General features: G+C 43.9%; 1 protein-coding gene across 1 annotated transcript in view; it reads left to right on the top strand.

The window, feature by feature from the left end:
• Positions 1-804: 804 nt before the first annotated feature.
• ZNF148 (zinc finger protein 148) overlaps positions 805-17700 on the top strand; it is a 46864-nt gene continuing 29968 nt past the window's right edge. Inside the window, exon 1 of the mRNA XM_065413254.1 lies at positions 805-973. The gene's annotated coding sequence lies outside the window, so the exon portion shown is untranslated. The remainder of the gene's footprint in view (positions 974-17700) is intronic.

Raw genomic sequence — 17700 nt, 5'->3', positions numbered from 1 at the left:
TCCCCACACACACCCCTCGCTCCCTATCCCCCAGTGTGACCAGCTCCCCCCCGCTCCCTATCCCCCAGTGTGACCAGCTCCCCCCCCACACCCCCCGCTCCCTATCCCCCAGTGTGACCAGCTCCCCACACCACCCCCCGCTCCCTATCCCCCAGTGTGACCAGCTCCCCACACCACCCCCCGCTCCCTATTCCCCCAGTGTGACCAGCTCCCCCCACACACCCCCGCTCCCTATCCCCCAGTGTGACCAGCTCCCCCCACACCACCCCCCGCTCCCTATCCCCCAGTGTGACCAGCTCCCCCCACACCACCCCCCGCTCCCTATCCCCCAGTGTGACCAGCTCCCCACACCACCCCCCGCTCCCTATTCCCCCAGTGTGACCAGCTCCCCCCACACACCCCCGCTCCCTATCCCCCAGTGTGACCAGCTCCCCCCACACACCCCGCTCCCTATCCCCCAGTGTGACCAGCTCCCCACCCCCCCCGCTCCCTATCCCCCAGTGTGACCAGCTCCCCCCACACCCCCCCGCTCCCTATCCCCCAGTGTGACCAGCTCCTCAGACTCCATTCCCCTACCGCCATTGCCCAAGGCGGCCGGTTCCTCAGGCCCCAGCTCCCTCCATTCCGCCCGTTCCCCCGGAGTGCCGAGGTTCCCGCGCGCCGTCCCCACTCGCCCCAGCAGGCAGCCGAGGCTCCGTCCGCGGGTAGCCCCGGCGACTCCCAGGGCTGCGGCGCCTGGGCGGCTGCGGGTCCTCCCGGCGGTTTCCCAGCCTGCACCGCGGCGCGGCGGCGCTCTGGCCGGCCTGTCGCTGTCACCGCCAGGAGGAGGCCGACGCTGCTGCGCTCCTCGAGCCGCCGAGCAGGAAGGAGCCTTCGCCGCCGCCGAACTTTCCCTCAGGGCCCACCATGCCCGGGGCAGCGGCCCGGGGACTCTGAGCGCCGCTCCCGCCTTCCCCTCGCAGCGCCGCGGCCGGTAAGCCCCGGGGCGCGGGGGAGCTGGGTCGGCCCGGCCGCTCACGCACAGGGAGGAGGGAGGAAGAGAGAGAGAGAAGCTGGGCCTCGCCGCTCCCTGTGCGCGGCGCTGCGGGCCAAGCGGCCCGGAGGCTCTGCGGAACCTCGAGCGGGGCGGGGGAGGCCGGAGCCTGAGGAGGAAGAAGGTGGGGGGGGGGCGAGGAGGCTTCCACCCCCCCTTTGTTGCTGTGGAGGGTGAATGTGAGGGGAGCGTCCTTCCGCCCCCCCTTGATGCGGGCGGCGCTCGGGGCTTTCCCTGCCGGAGTCTGAGTTCGGGGCAGGAGGCGGAGTGAGAGCTGCTGGGCTGCAGCTCCGCCGCGAGCGGGGCTCGCACTTGGGGGACTGACAGACAAAGACGGAGGAGTGAGATTCGGGGGTACGGAGACAGACAGACAGACCTAGAGACACCCCTCTCCTCCCATTATCTATTGTTCTCGGGAAGGGGAGCTGCTGATTTGGGGATTTAATCTTCCAATGCGCCCCCCCGGCAGCTTTGCGAGTGGTCTCTCTAGTGTCAGGAGCTGCTAACAAGTGCCTGCTTGGAAGTCCTCAGACAAGAGCGAGAAAAAAGGGGTGGAGGAGTTGTGACGGGTATTTAATTGCGATTTAAACTCGCCCCCCCCCCAATAACCTTGTCAGATTTTAGTCTGGATTAGCACAGTGAGTCTTTTTCCTTAATGGTGCATAGACATGGGCTAGACATCAATGTTGCAAATATAATGCATCTGTTTAGCTAACCTTTTCCATTTCCATAAACCTTTTTGAGTTCTTTAATTGAGAGGTGCTGTATAATGATGTCAAGTATTATTATACGTAGAATCCAGTGAGCAAACTTTTAAGTTTGTTTCTCAACCCCACCTGGAATATGGCCATGGATCATAAAGTAAAATGTATGTGATTCTGGAAAGCTAGAAGTTTAAGATGAGACTGAGAAAAATGGTGGTTTCACAACACGTTTTAAAAAAGATTATTGGAAAGGCAAACTGCATAAAATGAAAACATTATTAAAATAAAGGGAATCTTTATTGTTTTGTTTTTAATGTGCTAGATTAAGGACGAGCCCAAGTACAAACTTTAACATTACTTTTCAAAGTCACCAGGAGTATGTACCTGGAACTTGAGCTCTCTGAACACAGTGGATCATCCATGTTCAGATCTACTCCTTTGCTTGTGGGGAGCACGGTCCCTACACTTCCCCTCCCTAGGTTTGGAGATCCTTGCCTGAGGAGGTAAGAGGTTGAGGAATGGTATCATCCTATCCCACTTCCTGCAGGGAGTCATGTTATACAGGAGGTCAGACTAGAAGATCTAATGGTCCCTTCTAGCCTTAAAATGCTTGAATTTACAAAAAAAAAGTTTATGCCCCTTCAGGCTGCATTAACTTTTCTATATTCCCTCGGCATCCTGTGGTACTCATGCATGCTTCCAGGGACAGCTGTCATTGAGGGAAGTCTGGACAGTGCCAGGTGGGCCCACAGCCTCTCAGACTCTAGTCTTCTGTGGATCTAGTGGAATTTGATGGCTCTGGATTGGAATCCTGTTGGTTTCACAGCAGGGACAAATGCTGATCTCCCAGGAATGGTTAGAGGAAAACTCCGCAAGATCAGCTTTACTAAGTCAGTCCTCCCCACCATAAAAATCCCTGTCTTGGGTTTTTATCAAGAAGGATTGCAGAATATTTATGCATTAAAACAAACAAGAAACAGGGTCTGTTTAATTATAATAATTGTTTTTTGTACTGATTTTCTAAAAGTGTTTTCTTCATAGTTGTATCTGAGCATATGTAGAAATTCTAAAAAAAAAATAGTTATTTAGCCAATATAACTTAAAAACAAAATAAAGAGACTAGTCTCCTGTATTTGACTTTACAATGTAGCATTCACATTTTCTGCCCTCACCCCCTCAGGCAAAAGCCTGGGATAACAAGTAATATATATTTCTGGCATGGTTCTTGATTGCTTTATTGTCTTGGATTTAATTTCTACCCTATTCCAAATTTAAGTCCAGATCCTACAAACACTTAGAAATACATTAATTTTAATGGAAAGTCTCTAATATAACAGATAATGATATTGTCAGTTTATAAGTCTCTAAATATTAGCACTTTATTCTGGGGGGGAAATGGCATTCTAAATCTATTGACGTTGAAAACTGCTGCTTCTAATTTGTGAACTTCTGTGACAACAACATTAGTGGTGTTTTAAGACAATATTATGGACATGCTTTGTCCCAGTGAAATATTATGAACTCAAATATAAAAGAACTGAGCTTATATTCCAGACAGCTCATGGACAGGACTGTGCACCACAAATTTGGTGATGTAAATTTGGAAATGGTGGAATTAAAGTTTTCAGTTGTGAGTTCAGTCAGTTTAGACTAAGTTTCAAAACCCAAAAAAAGGAGAGTTTGGGGGATGAAAATGTGATCAGTCACCATTTTTTAGTGTTTTGGAAAAATCCTGGACAGGGTTGACATTTTGCCTTCTACTGGAAATTAATTATGTCTATAGGGCAAGGGTTTTCAAACTGGGGGTCGGGACCCCTCAGGGGGTCGCGAGGTTATTACATGGGGGGGTCACGAGCTGTCACCCTCCACCCCAAACCCTGCTTTGCCTCCAGCATTTATAATGGTGTTAAATATATAAAAAAGTGTTTTTAATGCATAAGGGGGGTCGCAATCAGAGGCTTGCTGTGTGAAAGGGGTCACCAGTACAGAAGTCTGAGAACCCCTTCTATAGGGCAAGGATCTTTGTTGTTTTATTCCCCTGTGAAAAAAAATATTAAGTGTGCTATTGTTCCATTGTAAATATCTCCAGTGGAAACATTATGTACTTGGGGCACTCTGGAAAGTTAAGGTGAATCAGTTAAAGATTGGAAGTCAGTGTGCATAAATCAGAGTGTTAAACTCCCATATGGAGGCTCCTACTCAAGAGTAAAACGGTTTTAAATTATAATGAACTAAGACCACTTAGTCCTGAATGAAAGCATCCACACGGGGGTTAAAATGATTTAACTTAGAGTTATGTTTACACTTCAAGTGCTACAGTAGCACAACTGCAGTGCTGCAGCTATGCTGCTGTAATGTAGACACCTACTACAGGTAGTAAATTCCCCCCATTCTGAGGCTTTAGCTAGGTTCATGGAAGAATTTTTCCATGAACCTAGTTGCATTTACAGTGGGGGGGAGGTTGACCTAACGAGGTCACACAGGGTGTGACATTTTTCACAGCCCTTAGTGATGTAGCTAGGTCAACCTAAGTTTTAGGTGTAGGCCAGGACTTATGTACATGAACCTCACACCTTTAGTTGATTCACCTTAACTTTCCTGAGGGTTTGTCTACATGGTGTGGCAGTGCTCACCAAAAGGGTATATGTAAATTGTAGAGTGTTCTAATGTATTGCATGCCAACTGTCCTGTGTAGACCCTGCTGACACATTGTAAAAGGTTCCTAGTGTGTGTTAATGTAGTGCTGTTTCAAACGAGACTGTCTGTGCACGCTAGGTACCTTTTAGAGCATGTCGGCAAGGTCTACACGAGGCAGTTAGAATGCAATACATTAAAGCATTCTACAGTTTACAGCCTTGTAATGCTCATTGCTGCACTGTGTCCACAAGTTTGAGTGTCCCTTTGTAGAAAAGCCCTTAGGCTCTGCATGCTTGGAGTAGCTTGCAGGAATGGGCTCCTAATTCCAGTTTGTTAGAAATATTGTCAGATAGATTAGGCTTAATTTAGTTTTGGTTTTAAAAAATGCAACTTCCCCCTTTAATATTAAGAGACATGTTTTTGTGACATTAAAGATAAATAAATTACAAGTTTTCTCTTTGGGTTTAAACATTATCCTGCAATGTTTGCTGGTTAGCATTGTTCAGGAGAACCTGAAAGTGAAACTGATGTGTCTATTTGTATTGTTCAAACTGAGTGAAGGGCTAAAATTAAAGCAGCAAATTAAATTATTTCAGTTGAAATCATCTAAATTGTTACGTTTTTCATTTGACTAGACTTTTTAATGAAAGCTGCCTTCTCAAATTGCCACATAGTGATTGGAGAATAGACTAAGGCCCTTAGCATGCAGTCTGATCTGTGTAGGTGGATGCTTATACTCAAATGAAGTCCCACTGAAGATACTGAGTCTCCACATGGACACACTGAAATACAGATAAAGACCCTTGAACAAATAGCGAATCCCCACATACAAATTGCTTGATGTCCCTAAAGAGCAGAAATTTAACTGTTGACAGGACATGGACTATCAGCAAGGCACAAACCATTGGCTCCAGCTATTAACTCTGGAGTGGGCACTCTTAGAGAGTTTTTCACAACATTTATCTTCAGTTACACAGATTCTGTCAGTTACTTTATTTTAGTACTTTTCAGTGAAGTTAAAAACACTATCCCATCTGTTTAGCTCATTAGTACTATATATACATTCTAAACATTCAATTATTTTTAGGGTTTTTTAATCTTCATATTTATATAGCAGAGTGTCCTTTTATATATTAGCAACAATGCTTTAAGCTACACATGCAATAATTAACATACCGATTGAACATATCTTTCTTACATATAGTACACATTAATATAAAATAACACATACAAAGACTATTACAATAGGATTTGTGATTAAAAATGATCTTGAACAGATTGTATAATGAGATTTTTTTTCATATGTAGTTAGCAGTTCAAATAATATATCAGAAAAACTTAAAATTATTTTCTCATATTGCTTGGTGTATGTCTTGATTTTTTTTTAAATATTTTTTTAAATGTGCAGAAAGAAGATTTACCTTCCTTTGGAAATGTACTGAAAAGTATATCATGCAGAGTGATAAATCTACATACACATATTTCTAATGAAATTTTTAATGTATTGAAATGATTCTGGTAACCCAATCTACACAATGTCTGGAATTATCTATTAAAAAAAAATCAGATAGTACTTTTGCTCCAAAATTCCTATTTTTTCAGCATTTATGCTTAGGATATTGTCAGACAGGGCCGGATTAACCTTTTGTGGGCCCTGGTGCCAAACATGTTTGTGGGCCCCCATGTAGTCGTGGGCTCAGAGTGTGGGCCTGGTGTGGCAGTGCCATAGTATACCTGGTACTGAATCTCGGAGACATTTTTCAGTTTGATCACACACCTCTGCATGACTATATGCATTGCCATACACAGCTCCCTCAGCCCCCAGTTTTTCTCATTAAGCTGTATATCCATGGGGGTTTACCAGTGTCCATAGTAAGCAGTAATTTCACAGTGGTCAGGGGAAACTCCCCACAGATTTATCTCCTTCCTCATTCATACCTTTTATAGCCATGTCTCCAGTACCACCCTATGTCAGCAGTCACTGCATGTGGTTCTTGTCTCAGCTCAATAAAGTTTCACAGTCAGCGGATACCTGATCAATTCTGACAAATCCCTTTCTCAGCGCTCATCCTGCCATTTGAGCAAGCCACTTGCAAACACCATTTCCCCAAAGTGAGGACTTAGCCCCTGGGAACCTGAAGTCACCAGCCTTTCTCCCTCTGCTCCCATCTACATGCTAGTCTACTACTTGGTCACCACCACCTCTTCCTATGCTTGTTTCCCTTCTACCTTGGACATGCTCCCTAGCCAGCTGGGGCTATTCTCCCCCTGCAAGCCTGATCTGCTTCCTCTTTCCCTGTTCCAGTTGGAATTGGAAGAGGTTCAGAAAAGGGCAACAAAAATGATTAGGGGTACGGAATGGCTTCCGTATGAGGAGAGATTAATAAGACTGGGACTTTTCAGCTTGGAAAAGAGGCAACTAAGGGGAGATACGATAGAGGTCTATAAAATCATGAGTGATATAGAGAAAGTAAATAAGGAAATGTTATTTACTCCTTCTCATAATACAAGAACAAGGGGCCATCAAATGAAATTAATAGGTAGCAGGTTTAAAACAAACACAAGAAAGTATTTTTTCACACAATGCATTGTCAACCTCTGGAACTCCTTGCCAGAGGGTGTTGTGAAGGCCAATACTATAACGGGGTTCAAAAGGGAGCTAGATATATTCATGGAAGATAGCCATTGATGGACCTATTAGCCAGGATGGGCAGGAATGGTGTCCCTAGCCTCTGTTTGCCAGAAACTCGGATTGGGTGACAGGGCATGGATCACTTGATGATAACCTGTCTGTTCATTCCCTTTGGGGCACCTGCCATTGGCCACTGTCAGAGGACAGGATACTGGGCTTGATGGATCTTTGGTCTGACCCAGTATGGCCATTCTTATGTTCCCCTTGACATTCCTTTCCTATAGGTGACCTCTGTTCCTTGAGATTAATTCCAGTTTCTTTATCCGCTCCTAGCTTAATGGCCCCCTGTAGTCACAGAGCCACCTGCAGCTTCTCTGGCTACAGCCATGGGGCCAATTGCCAGAGGCCAGCCTTAGAGAGCTGCAGCTGCTAGCAAGGGAGGGGTGACAATTCCAAGGCTGAGCATGCTTGAACCTTGCAATGGCGGCACTAGGGGTTCTAAATCCTCAGCGGGCCCATGGCAGCTGCAGACTCGAGTTAGGTGCTTCCCTCCTCTAGGCCATGGCTTTAAGTACCTGAGATGCCCATCACCTGCAGCAGAGGCCACCAATTCCCACGCACCCCTCAGCTAGCACATTGTCAAGCAGAAAGTGCAGCCTGAATGATTTTGGAGGCTGGAGTGCCAGGAGGTTCCCATCCCTGAGCAGCGGCTCTGTAACAAGCTCACATGGCCCCCCTCCACTGTGGGACCAGGACCCTGTGAAGACAGTGGAGTTACCCTGTGTATAACCAGTCCTGTCCAAAGCCTGTTGAAGTGAGTGGGAGTCTTTTCATTGTCTTTAATGGGCTGCGTATAGAAACAAAGGACTCCATTCTAGACTCTAGGAGCAAAGTGTATTCTATGCTGCACTGGTTTACTATTGTAACAGGAAGGTCTCACATTACCTAGTGAATAAGCAACACCTCCTACAGCACCTAACTTTTTCTGAGAGGCCTACTGCCCAATTACTAAATGTAAACCTGCTTAGCTTACAAGGGCTGAAAATATCAGGTAGTATGGTTACAAAAGCAAGGCACTTCTGAATTCCGAAGTAGGAATTTTGGATGTGCACAGAACGTGCACAGAACACGCACAGGACTGGTTCCTGCATGGTTACAGAACTGTAGGCAAGTGGAACAATTTTCAGCTTGTGTGATTGGAGGATATCTGGATCCATATTCATTTCTTTGGGGAATTTGCCAATGCAATATTACTGTCTTCTTTTTAAACAAACAAAACTAAAAAAAAAAAAAAGGCAATGGCTGTTGAATGTAGCAATTCCAGTCCTAGCACTGGGAAGACCCCAGCATTTGTTGCTCAATTTTATCCTACTTTTTCTACAGCAAATTACAGTGGATCAGTATATTTGATTTGGGAGAAATGAAGTAACAGCTGCCCAAGTTGAGCTTGAGCACTCCTGAATTTTGAGAGTGTTCAAATCTAGAAGGCATGTGCTAGATTCCCTTTCTTAATATTGGATAAATCTGGAAAGGAAAAATCAATTTCTGCTTCCATGGCTCAGATGTGGAAATCCTCCTGCATGCCTGGTACTGTACCTAAAGCTGCCCAGGTCCTCCAGTAGAGTCTCCCCTCCCTTACTCTTCATTTTCACTTCTCCTGATGGGGTCCACATACCTCCCTTTCTAGGCTTCAGATAGAGAGGTGCACTGTCCATTCATTTCACCCAGTTCCTTCTTTGGGGGCTGCCAGGCGAGGTCACACCAGCATCCCTAATCCAGTCTGGGGAAGTCTTCTGAGGGGGATATCTGGGCCAAAGCCTTCTGCTCCTTGGGCATACTTGTTCCCCATTCATACTGCCACCCCCTTCTAGCAGCCAGCTCTCCATTCACAGCAAGCTGCAGTGCGTGGGGTCTCAGCTTCCCCACTTTTTCCCCCTCCCTTTCCTGTTGATAGTGGCCAAGGGAATGCTGGGGAAATGTAGTTCCTTCCCTGCTCCAGGGCTGGCTCTCTAGGCAGGGAGCTGGCCAAGGAACTACAGCTCCCAGGGCCCCTTAGGTTCTCAGCTCCCATGCTGGATCCCTGCTACTCCAAGGAAGCGAGTGTTATGGGCCCCCTTCTGAGCTTGGGCCCAGCGCTATGGTGCCATTGGCGCCATGGTAAATCCGGTACTGTTGTCAGATTTTTCTTATGTTCAGGAATACAGTATAATTAAGTAGCAATTTTTACTAGTGATGAAATATATTTAGGTTTAAATATGCCTTCAGCATTTTATTGAGTTTTGGAAAAATAATGTAGGAAATTGTTGTTTAACTGTATATCCTGTATGTATTGGTCTGATTTTGGAGCTAGTGTTCTGAACTGCTTTTATTGACAGTTTAGTATTACAGTATCTGCATCTTGTCACAATTTGTACAGCAAACTTTTAAGACAGTGCTGTCTGATTCTTCTTTTATGGCTTGGATGACATTTTTATAAGTGCAGAATTAAATAGTCTGATGATAAAATGAAATCTGTGTGGGCAGAAGCTCCAACCTGCAAACAGCAGAAGGATATAATTTGTGAGCAGCCTATCAAGTATAAACTGTCTATATCTTTAGCACTGAAAAATCAAGAAGCATGTAAAATGACTGTAAAACAAAATAATTCCTTGCAATAGCAAGTTATTTTAATAATGCATAAAGTTGTTGTGATGACTGTATGGATAAACTCTTTAAAGTGGGAAGCTATATGCAATTTTAGAACAAAGCTGCATACACATAGGGTAAAAATATACCCATTCTTAAAAATTGCAAAGATTATCTTAATGCTCTTGTAATATTCCACAATGTCTGTATTCACTTTTTACTACTGATGTTTCCCAAAATAGAATATAAAAAAATTGTCAAATGGAACAGTTTACAGCAAAAGTAACATTGTGATTGGATAATGTTACATTATTGAAGGAGGTGGAGTGAAGAAGATTGTTAGCTGGCAGATGTGATGTAGTTGTACATTCACTAAATAGTTAAGAAAGAGAAGACAAACATTTTTTACACTATCAGAATTGCAGCTTCTAAATGGCTGTTTTTCAGAAATGTCAAACACATTTATATTTTTGCAAGAATTGAAGTTGAGGGTGAGAAAGTTCTGGTGTGTTCCAGACAAGTATAAACTTACTCCTGTACCTAGTAATCCTCAATTCCCTTTCCCTCTCTGATCTGTTTCTGCCACAGACATCGTAAGTGGGTTACATGTTGTCTCTTCATTTGCCAGTATACTGTATGATTGTCTGGTCCGACTCTGACCCATCGTTCTTCTGCTTTTGCCAGTGTCCCTAGACTGCCTCCTCCTCCTTTTCTTTATCCCAAACTCATGGAGATCACTGGCCTAGGGTTTTGTTCATTGAGTGCTGCAAATATTCAAAAATCATAGGGGAAGAGGTGCTGTTACTAAGCTACTTGGAGAAAGATTGAGATCTGTAGGTTATGTGGGAGGGGCTAGAGCAGCCGTTGCGTGCCGTTGTGCTGTCTTTTGCAAGTTTCACAGTGATAGGATGGTAAAATGTATGGATTTTGCTTACAACATACTGATCCTAGGAAAAACAAATACGGAGTGTCATTGAGGCCAAGAATTTAACAAGTTTCAAAGAGGGATTGAATGTTTTATATGGGTAACAAACTACCCAGCTTTCTGATACTCTTTTCGTAAGAGAGAAAGAGAGAACCTCATGTTTCAGGATTTAAGACAATGTCTAACCATTAGGGATTAGGATGAAACCTTCATGGGACACACTATGCACAACTATCTACTGCACCTTTCTGAGAAATGCCTGATGTTGGCCGCTATTGGGGCTAGGATATTGGACTAGATGGAGCATCGGTCTGATCCAGCATGGCAGTTCCTTTGGAACAATATGTGCTTGTGGCTGCTGTTAAGAAGGACTGATTTCATAGATCCTACCAGGGACACTAGTGAACCCAAATAGATTTCAGAGTTCTCCAAGAGAAAATATGCTACAGCCAGTGGCCCTGTCTGTTGATGGCCTACTATGATATTCTGATTGTCATCTGCTCTTGATCGTTGTTATGATGGTTCTTAACACAGGTCACCTTGCTATCTTGAGAGCCTGTGACAAGGGAGATGGATTGCAAAAGTCAAGCTCTTAGATTGGACATTTGTAGGGAGCATTTCTAAAGTCACATGGTAGGTATAGTGAATGTGAAAAAAAGCAGTTTTCTTGTCTACCATTATGTCCATAAAATTCCCTGTAACAGAATTGTTCAGGGTGGTTGGCAGTTTGGTATATCCTAGCTGACTCATTTTGCAAAGAGAATCTAATGTTTTTTCTTGCTGTGAAGCGATTATTTATTTCATGGACATGATTTATTAGATTCAGAAGTGATGATTAGTCCCCATTGTAATCAAATGCAACAAAATCTGTGAATGAATTTGGGCCATTACCACTTGCTTGTTTTCTAGAAGTGTGTGAGGAGTATTGGCCTTCAACCTGCATGTGATCTCATTCCACTTTGTCAGAATCCAGTGTGTGTGTATTGAGTCAATTTTTGTTTGAGATTGTTAATATATTTATATAAGAGGGTAGGTTGTCACCTTTCCTCTAGGAGAAAATGGTGGTTAGGCCTTGCATAAGAAGCCAAGCCTGCCAATTTTAGTCCTGTGTGAATCTTCATTGGGGCAGCAGATGGGTTGCAGGGGTGCATATGTGGTAGGGATGCTGTTGGTGTGTGGAGGCCATGAGGAAACTAGGTAATTGTTTGTGGACCTCGTGAAAACCATATGGTTTCTCCTTCTCCCATGCAAACTTCATAATCTCCTGTAATACCTTTAAAATGGGTTGTCTAAATTACCTTTAATTTAATTTTTAAAAAAATTATGTTAATGCCACAGACCACGTATATCATATTTGAAGTTGAAAGGACTTTTATGGTTGTTTTGGGGGTAAAGTAAGGCTTATGATGGAAAACAAGTCTGAACCTTACTTATGGTGCAGATGCCACCAACCCATAATCAGTATTGTGGTCAAAAGGTCTTATTTTTAGAATTAAAACTTGCTGTAATAGAGTCCCCTGTGGTTCCTCCCACAGATGGTAGGAGAACCTGACCGCACCCAGTTATTTTCACTGGGTGGTTCCAGCAGAGGCCCTGGTTCCTTACTACTTGCAAGGAGGGGTGGAAGGGCTGTCCTTTGTGAGCCTTCTTAAGTCTCTGCGGATGGGGGATCGAAAGAAAAGTCACAAACCCCAACAAATTTGAGGGTACCCCCATTCCCAGGGCCTCTCAAAAAGTGAGGTGGGGAAAAGTCCACAGTGCTGCCAATGATCCAGCACCTGCATAGTGAGTTTTGAGAAATTTCCCTGGCTGGGCTTCTGAGTCAGGCTTAGTCTGTCTGGCTTACCATGGGAGTTCGCTGCGCTCTCAGTAGGGTCAGGGTGAAGGTCTCCTGGCTGGGAGTTCCCTCTGTGACTTTAGGAGTCACTCCTGCAGTCTGCTGCTTAGGGCAATTCCCTCCTCATCTCCACAATAGCTGGCTGCCGTTTCCTCCCTTTTAAAAGCCTCCTCCCTATCATACAAGATTGACAGGGCCTTGGCGGGGGGGGCTAGCCCAGGCTGCCCTAGGGCCTATCTCGGACCTTCCTCATCCGTGCAGGGTCTATGTACACCCCATCAGACTTGGTATTTATATACAAGTTGATGATTTATCCAAAGAACTAAATAAATTAAAATGTATTTCTAGCTCAAATTAGTTGACTGACATGAATCTTCAGTGCATTTTATGCAATGTGGTATCATTCAAGGTCTACACTAATTAAACAATTAAACAGTGTTTGCATTCAGCATGGGAGAAGCATGCAGGGGGCAGCACTAGGAGCTCGTCATCTTATGTGGTGGGGATGATGCACTATGGTGCCTGGAAGGTATTTTATATTCAGTCTGGCTGACAGCCAGCATTGAAAATCTGAACCTCTGACCTTCTGATAAGTTGAGTTTTGAAACAGCATCACCAAACAGCTCAGGTAAGATTGTATTTAGTACTTTTACAACTTGAAGGGTTTGAGTTTAACCTAAAAGCAAATTATTTAATCTTGAGAGTGTGATGAGAGTGTTTTTTGTCTGCATTGTTTGTCTTGGGGAGGATGGCAATCCTTTGGCCAAGTAGCAAATTTTTTGAATTCCCAGGTGGAAAGGTGTCCCCAAAATGCCTTTTTTTGCAAGATAATCAGGATTATCTCTTTCAGACTCTTTGGATAAATGCCTTATTTGTGACTCCTAGACAGCCTTATTATTTTGTTACTTCTTATTTGTAATCTGGTAGTACAGTGTGCTGGACAATGTCCACATGCTTATTTATACCCACCAGCACAGGGAAATAGTCTGTGTCCTGAGAGCTTGGCATCTGAGAAGACAAGCAACATACAAAGGGTAAGGGAAAGGCATATACAGTTTTTATGAATATTATACATTACACTAACCATTATTAGGTGGTCAGCCGTTATATGCGTTATGGAATTAATATCTGGAATAACTGCATTACACTCTAGGTAGGCCCTGAACACCATATAGAAGCTATAGCATGTGTTGAATGTGACTGTGGGACATTAGTCAGGGTGTATATATTAAACCAGAATGTAGGGCTGGTCTACACTACGGGGGGGATCGATCTAAGTTACGCAGTTTCAGCTACGTGAATAACGTAGCTGAAGTCAACGTACTTAGATCTACTTACCACGATGTCTTCACTGTGGTGTGTCGATGGGAGACGCCCTCCCGTCGATTCCCCTTGCGCTTCTCATTGAAGTGGAGTACTGGCGTCGATGCTAGAGTGATCGGTGGTCGATTTATTGCGTCTATACTAGACACAATAAATCGACCCCCGCTGGATCGATCACTGCCCGTCGATCCGGCCAGTAGTGTAGACAAACCCGTAGCTTCCTGCCTTTTTTGTGATGTTGGTTGCAGTGACCGTATTACACCAAATCTGGCTTGGTGGTGGAGTCCTCTTGGCTGTTGGTGCTAGGAGGTTTCCAAGTCAGTGCAGATGATAGTTCTTAATTATTGGCTGTGAATTCATGGAACCAGTGTCTTTCATCAGTTTGTCCCTGATAAGTACAGGGAGTACACACAGAGATGGAAACATACTTTTGCCTTGTTTTTGGATCAGTCCAAATGTCTGTTCTACTGTATTCTGACACTTAATTAGTTCAGACAGGGATCAGGGTACCAGTGCCACTAAGGTCAAGGCTCAGTTTCAGTGGTCCTTCCCCAGAAAAGTGCCTGTTCCAGAGAACTGTTAGAGTGTTCTCGCCTGAATTGCTATCGAGTCATTTCTGCAGTGGGTTAATGGATTGGTATAACCGTGTTTCCCATTGCCATTCATGAAATGGCTCCAAGACATCCTCCCTTTTTGTGTCATCCGTTTGGCTTGATTTAATAATAGGCTTGAATAATTAAAAAGTCAGGGACAAGACTGAAGTCCTGGTGAAAGCCAACCCACTGGAAATCTGTGGTGGAGGCCAATAGGTTTTTCTTTTTCTTAAAGTTCTCTTAGTCTAGACTAGAGTGAGGAATTATCTGGCAGAACTAGTTTGGGTTGTTGGTAGTCTGGTGAATACTGTATGCCAGTGACCCATAATGGATTCAGCAGTTGTTTGCTCTTAACACTTTCCCCTCATTCTTTGGACAGTAGTTCAACCAGGTTAGAAAAGATTGGTTTATGACTGTGGTATCAATATCTAAGCTGAACAAGATGTCTGTACCCGGTCTGTCCTGGCTGAGTTTCAGATTCCAAGATCAGAATGGTTCTCAGTGGGTTTATTCTGACCACAAATGTCATGTACCTCTTTGGCTGCCAGTGGGTTAGCGATGGGCTTGCTGCTAATAAATGTCAGTGACTCTGTTTAAGTTAATAAGGTCTTGACTGTGCTTAAGTGTATGAAGGTGTGGGCCTTAATTTAAAAAAAAATCTGTATTGTTCTGGCAGTTTTGCCTGATTTCTAATTTTTCATGTTTGGGAAAGATTTTTGAGAAAGGCATGACTTGGGTGTTCTGTTCCCACCAGTCTGCGGTTGATTAGTTATTTTATTTCTTTCAGTCTGTGTTCAGACTGTCTTGTAATACTGACATGTTCTGATCAACTTGCTGAATGCTCTAATGATCCTTGCTGATAATGTTAGATACTGACAGCAGCCTTTGATACAGTTGATAGCATGGTATTGGTGGCCAGGCAGCTATTCCTGACTGTGCTGAGCAGAATTGTTCTTAAGTCACTGAGTTCCATAACTGGAAGAGAGATTTCAAAATGTGGTGATAGACATTTTCTCATCATTACTCAACACTCTTCTCTATGAAGTGTTGCAAGGTTCTCTGCCCCCTGTTGTTCATTATGCATAAAAAATCAGAAGGGGTTATCATAATGGAATATTGCCTGAGATACCTCTAGGGCTGATACTCATTTCAATGTCACCTTTACTGTTCTCTCCTCTTGAGGTTCTTATACAGCTCTCATCATCATAGTGTCTGAGCACCTTCCAGAAGTGCATTAAACATCATGATTAGTAACTGTCACTTGTATTTCTCTCTTCCTCTCTCCAGGGGAGTGTTGTACAGGAATTTTTAATTTCTATTTTATTTTAATATATGTACACTGTACTGTGTGTTTACATTAATACAAGCAAAGTCAAATAACTTTTTCCTTGTGCTTTCAGTGGTAATAGTGAGGTTTATGGTCACTCTTAGTTACTGTGGGAATTTATTCCACAATCTTGGATGGGCCCCTGAGATAGCTCTTTCTCCTGCCCATGCAAGCTGTACCTTTACTGTAGACAATTGCAGTTCTGTTGTGCCTGAGGAGTGGAGCTGTCAGCTGTGGTCCTCACTCCAGAAATTTAGAGGGGCTCTTCTAGGTATCCTGGGCCCAGGCTGTGGATGGCCTTGAGGATCAGGATTGAGACCATGAATTTTGTATTCTTAGGAAACAGTGTAAAGAGCAGAGGCCAGGGTTCTCATCTGGTCTCATTCTTACCCCCACTTGCTGTTTCTATCCCCATCTCCCAATCCCAGTGTCCTTGCTCAGACAGTCCCAGTGCAGACAGAAGTCTGTTGAGCATGTGCCAACTGAATTTTTCCAGAGGATGATAATTTGGCCAAATTTGTGTGGATTTTCATGGGGTATAAGAACCTGCAGGACTAGAACATGGGACCATGAGGTTCTGGGCTGCTGACACTTCCTCATTGCAATGGGAAGCTTAGGCTGGATTTCTGCTGGAGGACACTCTGAAGCTAGACACTGCAGGAAGTACCACCCAACAGGGCCTGTGTGGCTGCCCCCATCAGTCCACTGATTGCTGGTATATAAACTAGGAAGCCATCATGGGGAGCAGCCTGAGCAGCAATGCAGACTGCCTCCTTGCTTCTGCTCCAGACCTTGCCTTGCTGTGGACCCTAGTCTCCAACTTCTGACCCTGGTTCATCCCCAACTCTGCTTTTTGCCTGGTGCCTGAACCTGGCCCAACCCCAACCTGGCTACCCATCTCCTGACTGCAACTTGGTAACTGATGAATGCACACAAGCCACCTGCGGATGGGCCCTGACATGGGGGCAGAAAAGGCACATCCCTGATACAAAAGCCATCCCTTGCCAAATTCCAAGTTCCTTCTCCAAAGGACGGGGGCATTAGAGCTTTTCAAAGAAAAGGTCACTAGAATTTTTTAATATGGGCAAAAGAACATGGGCAAATACAATGGTGTATTTTTTTCTCTGGCCTTGCTCTCAGAAACTGCTGAACTGTTTTGGCTGAAATATTTAAAAAAAAAAAAAACCCAAACAAACAAAAAAACAAAACAAAACAAAAATTCAGCCCATGGCAGACATCTGGCATGGAAAATTTCAGCCAAAACAGCTGAAGTTTGGCAAAGATATAAGCAACTGAAAACAGAGAAGTGTCAGGCAATCTTAAATATAAGCAGTGCTGCTATCCCACCTATAGTAAAGCTAAAGCTAGAGCTAAGACTTCTTAATGTTTAAGTTTCACAGTGTAAGGACACAGATACCATATGTATTCTATTCATTTCAACTGTACAGTAGTAGAAATTCTAATGGGTTTTTGAAATATTGCGTTTATTAATGTTGTAGAGAAGCTGACAATACAGTGTCACAAGATTCATGGATCTTTCCAGTTCAGAAAGTAAACAAATGTTGCATATTTTATTTTCATCCATGACTTTTTGAATGGCTAAAATGTGGTTGCCTCACTGGTTTGTGGTTTTTAACTTGCTTTGTTGCTGAAGTAATATGGAAAGCTTTTTGAGACTTGTGTTCAGTATTGAATATGTTCTAGATATGTTACAGTATGATTATGATAAATGGTCAACTAATATAGAATTTAGAAAAAGCAGAAAGTTCTAGACGATGGCTCCAAACCTCTAAAGATTTTCACACATGCACTATAAATAGTCCCGCTGTGAGGAGTCCCACATTTTAATGGGGCTATTCACAGTGCACAAAGTTAAGCATATAGGTACATCTTTGCAGGATCAGGGCCTATATTGGCACAAGTTCAGCAACATAGTTATTCACAGGGGCATATGCTGGATGATCTGAGTTTTAAGAGGCTTCCAGTCATACGGTACAGTTAGAATTCTCTAATTTCATGATTTGTCAACTTTTTTTCTGTGTGTTGATTTATGTTTGGTAACTT

The sequence above is a fragment of the Emys orbicularis genome, chromosome 11 (assembly GCF_028017835.1).
Source record: "Emys orbicularis isolate rEmyOrb1 chromosome 11, rEmyOrb1.hap1, whole genome shotgun sequence".
In the NCBI taxonomy this organism is placed as follows: domain Eukaryota; kingdom Metazoa; phylum Chordata; order Testudines; family Emydidae; genus Emys; species Emys orbicularis.
This window is presented reverse-complemented; position numbering and strand designations above follow the sequence as displayed.